We start from the raw sequence: 4,933 nt of genomic DNA, 5'->3' as shown, positions 1-4,933 counted from the left end.
ATCAACCAGATGTTAGAGCATCAGATTTTGAAATCAAAGGACAAATCCTACACATGATTACCAATCAATGCCAATTTGGTGGTACAACAAAAGAAGATCCAAACGAACATATTCGAACTTTTAATAGGATTTGTAATCTATTTAAAATCCGAGAAGTTGAGGATGAAACTATTTATCTTATGTTGTTCCCCTGAACTTTAAAAGGAGAAGCCAAAGATTGGTTAGGATCGTTACCTGAAGGAACGATTGACACATGGGATATTTTAGTTGAGAAATATCTTCAAAGATTCTTTCCGGCATCTAAAGCCGTGAGACTTCAAGGAGAAATTGCCACGTTCATGCAAAAGCCAAATGAAACGCTATATGAGGCATGGACAAGATTCGGAAGGATGTTGAGAGGATGTCCTCAACACGGTTTAGATACTTTTCAAATAGTGCAAATCTTCTATAAAGGCGTCGACATCGCCACACGAAAAGACATCAACACAGCAGCTGGTGGTTCCATTATGAAGAAAACCGCAACCGAAGCTCACAAGATAATTGATAATACAGCATCCCACTCTCATGAGTGGCATCAGGAAAAAGACATTTTTCATTCATCTAAAGCGGCTAGAGCCGATTCTAGCCATAACTTTGATTCTGTTTCCGCAAAAATAGATGCTTTCGAGAGACGAATGAAAAAGATGACTAAAGACATTCATGCAATACGAATCAGTTGTGAGCAATGCGGTGGACCACACTTAACGAAAGATTGTAACATTGAGCAAACGATGGAACAACGTGAGAATGTTTCCTACATGAACCAAAGGCCGGGAAATAATTATCAAAATAATTATCAACCGCCAAGGCTAAACTTCAATCGAAATTAAAACATTCTTTACAAAATCCAAAAGGACCCGACAATTACTCGTATAACCAACAAGGTCCGAATAACCAACCAACTCAAAACAACACTTTCAATCAACAAAGACCCAGCTTGTATAAACCACCACAACAAACCGGAGAGAAAAAGTCAAATCTGGAAGAAGTGGTATTTAAGCTAGTTGAATCTCAAACACAATTTATTGAAACTCAAACCCAAACGAATGAGAGGTTTGATCAATCATTTAGAACTCAACAAGCTTCTATTTTGAATCTAGAAAAACAAGTAGGTACTCTTGTTAGATTGATGAGTGAAAGGGAACAAGAAAAGCTACCGATTAATACTGAAGTAAATCCTCGGAATGAAAATGTTAATATGGTGTCAACAAATTCTGAAAAACAAGCTCCAGAAGATGAGAATGTTTTAGATGTGAGTAACAATGAAGAAGTTACAACACCACCACCACCCGAGTATGTAAAGCCAGTGGTGGCACCATACAAACCACCCATCCCGTTTCCAAGAAAAGGAGTTGAGTATGAGCAAGTGATAGGTAATAAAGTTTGTGATACCTCTGGAAAAAAGAAGAAGAATAAGAAAGTACAAGAAACAAAAACCGTAAAGATAAACCCGGTAAAGACAGTTCCACCAAAACCTCCACCCAAAGTGCATGATCCGGGTGAATTTATTGTTCCTTGTCTACTTAGTGATTGTGTCATGTATGATGCACTAGCAGATTTAGGTGCGAGTGTGAGTGTTATGCCTCTTTCATTATATAAGAGATTAGGAGTAGGTGAGTTAAGTCCAACGGATATGAGTGTTCGACTCCTTGATCAAACCATTAAGCACCCAGTTGGAATTGCTGACAACCTACCCATTCAAGTAGGTAATTTAACCTTTCTAGTCGAATTCATAGTCATTGACATAGAAGAGGACTCAAACGTTCCTCTAATTTTAGGTCGACCATTCTTAGCGTCCACCGGGGCGTTATTTGATGTAAGAAAGGGAAGAATGACACTTAGTGATGGTGACAAATCGATCACCTTTGTGATTCGAAAGTCTAAATCTCCACCAACCAAAACCGTTGAACCAACAAAAATGATTGGTAAGAACCATGTTGTTTTACCAACTCCAACGGTAGTGCTTAACAATAATAAAACGCCTAAGTGTGGGGAAGATAAAGTAACACCTAATGATGACTTGATAACAAAGAACCCCGTTGTTGATACGAAATTAAATGATCCCGTTATTAATAGTTCAATGAAGAAACTTTTTAAACGGGTTTATGATGCTAAAAGTAAGGGGAACTTTAAGTTATGTAACCGGTTAGTATCCAATTTGTTGCCTAAAGAAAAGGCGAAACTAATTGAATTTGTGGATATTACGGAAGAAGCTGGTCACTGGCTTAAAGAAAAAGTCACAGATATGCAAGTTGATTATGGTCCAAAAGAAATTGACGATGAAGTTAATCACAATTTCAACACCACGGCTACCTAAATGTGGGGAGATTCAAATGTGCTAAGAAAAAAAAATGATGTCTAGAGTTAGTTGTTATGTTCTCGTGTAGTTCCGAGAATGGAATCCGATTGGTCTTTTTCGCTAGCAGACACTAAAGAACTAGTTTTCTCCCCCCCATTCTGATTTTTTTCTTCGTTTTTTAGGTTTTATATGAAATTAATATGCTTTTTAAATTTAAGTTTTGTGTGAATTTAAAAACAAAATTTACTTTATTTCATTAAGTTTAAAAAAATAATTTCTAAAGTTCGTCGTGAGTTGAAGATTAGGTCGTTGAACCGAAATTACTTTACCCGAGGGCGGGACGAGAAATCTTGTTATCATTATTTTTAATCTTATTAATTTAAAGTATGCCAAAAAAATTAAAAAAAAAACTCAAAAATCTTTGCTTTTAAAAACAATCGCTTCAAAACAACAAATTTTAAATTTTGTTGAGGGGCGGAATAGGTAAACATACCGAAACTACCTAAAGTAAAAGGAAACAAAATTTTAAAAAATTATTCATTTAAATTGTTTTAATAAATAAAGATTTTAATAAATATATATATATATATATATATATATATATATATATATATATATATATATATATATATATATATATATATATATATATATATATATATATATATATATATATACTACGTATATGTTTGTAGTTTATCTTATGTACAAAACAGGGTAAAACAGCGCATTTTCAAAGACTGACATTAAAGTTCAGCAAAAGCTACTAATTTTGACGATAAGACGCAAAACATATGTGAAATTACAACAAAAGGAATGAACGGTAAGGCGCGCCATCTATCATTCGACGACCTTAGTAATTGTAAACTCGGTATTTTTAATCTCTTTTCTACACTAATCACCCTCATGAATTTATAATAGTCTGATTTCATGCAAATGAGGGCATTGCAAGATCTCAAGTGTGGGGAAGGGTTATAAATTCTCCCGGGTTTACACTTAGTTTAATTTCCAAATTTTGTGAAGATATTTATGAACGATAAAACTAGGTGATAATATCGAAATTATTGTTACCTCGGAAAGGACATAAATGGAGAAACAACCCAAAATGTTAGAATTCATTTAAAATGGAATAAAGGAGAATAAAAAGGCAAAGAAAAATAAATAAAAGCTAAGTGTGGGAAGAATTCACCAAGTTCTTTAAAACATTTATCACATATTTTTGTACAAGATTATTGCAGGTACTTTTGCTTTGGACGATACTAATCAGTTTTACCCGATTTATTGTAATACTTTTGAAAGAATAGATGGATCTACACGATAAATCAATTCCATCATTAAAAGGAAGTAAAGTCTTCCAAAAAAGACACACGCTTCTTGATTTAGGTCAAGAAGTTGTCGTCCAGACCAGCTGTAGGTTGACGAAAAATCTAGAAAAGTCATCTCTAAAATCAGCAGGAAATCCACAGACCTCAGCATCAAATGTAGAGACCCCGACAAATCGTCAAGTGACGGCGTCGTCTACGTATGGTCCCATTACATGGTCATAAGCATTTATAACAAAGTTTGACCGAAAATATGTCGCATTCATTTCATAAAAGGATGTTTCAACGTTTACAAAAGTAATTCCCAAGACAAGTACATATCAAAAGTTATAGTTCATATGAAACACGTGCGACATAGTTTAAAGTAGCCACAAAGACGCTCCACGTATGCAAGTATACTCGACATCCAATGCAAGTATCAAAAGTATGTGCGGAAGCATGTATCACCTAAGTTCAAGGACCTGAGAAAAACATAGAGAATCTGTTAACGAAAACGTTGGTGAAATCATAGGTTTAGTAAGTAAGTAAGTGAGTAAGTAAGTTGAACCACAAGTGTTGTCACGTTGAAATAATAATAAACCATTCTAAAAGTTGATATCACGAGCACCCAATTATCAAGGCTTAACTATCACGAAACCCCATTAATATAGTGTCAGAACATACACTTATCCCCGAAAATATATTTCATCCGATTAACGGTAGCGAACCGTCCGAATGAGGGTTTGTCAAACCCGTATGGCCACACAACATAAGTTCTCGCTTACACCCTGCAAGTGTAACTAATGATAATTGAATTGAGGCTTTTTGTTCTAACTCGTACGTAGAATGTTTGTTTTCGTACTTGTGTTCACTTTGTAAAATGAAACGTTTATGTTTTCTCATCCCAAATATAAGTATAAAAGAGTAAAAGTGAGACTATGATCTCACCTTTGATTGCAAGAGTAAATAAGTACTTCAACAAGTAATGTGCGCAAAGGACAACGCTAGCCTCGACCTAAACAAATAGGTTGTATCAATAACGATAGTCACGAAGGGTCAAAGTTGCTCAATTAGTCCTATGGCTCAACACGACTCGATTATGAAGCATGTGAAGCAAATAGTCAAATTTCATGCAAGATACATGTATAGAAACAAGTTAGAAAGATTGCATAATCAATTGGTTAAGTTTGACAAAAAGTCAAACTTTGGTCGGTCAAAGTCAACGAAAAAGTCAACATGTTCGGGTCGGGTCCCGAACAAATTTTCTATGCTAATTATTCATATATAAGTATAT

The 4,933-nt window shown here is 34.8% G+C and overlaps 1 non-coding gene across 1 annotated transcript; it reads right to left on the bottom strand.

Moving 5' to 3' along the window:
* Nucleotides 1-311: 311 nt before the first annotated feature.
* On the bottom strand, nucleotides 312-418 carry LOC139903220 (small nucleolar RNA R71). The gene has a single exon (XR_011778058.1). It is a non-coding gene; the product is annotated as a small nucleolar RNA R71 (small nucleolar RNA).
* Nucleotides 419-4,933: the final 4,515 nt, after the last annotated feature.

This window comes from Rutidosis leptorrhynchoides, chromosome 3, assembly GCF_046630445.1.
Source record: "Rutidosis leptorrhynchoides isolate AG116_Rl617_1_P2 chromosome 3, CSIRO_AGI_Rlap_v1, whole genome shotgun sequence".
Taxonomy (NCBI): domain Eukaryota; kingdom Viridiplantae; phylum Streptophyta; class Magnoliopsida; order Asterales; family Asteraceae; genus Rutidosis; species Rutidosis leptorrhynchoides.
This window is presented reverse-complemented; position numbering and strand designations above follow the sequence as displayed.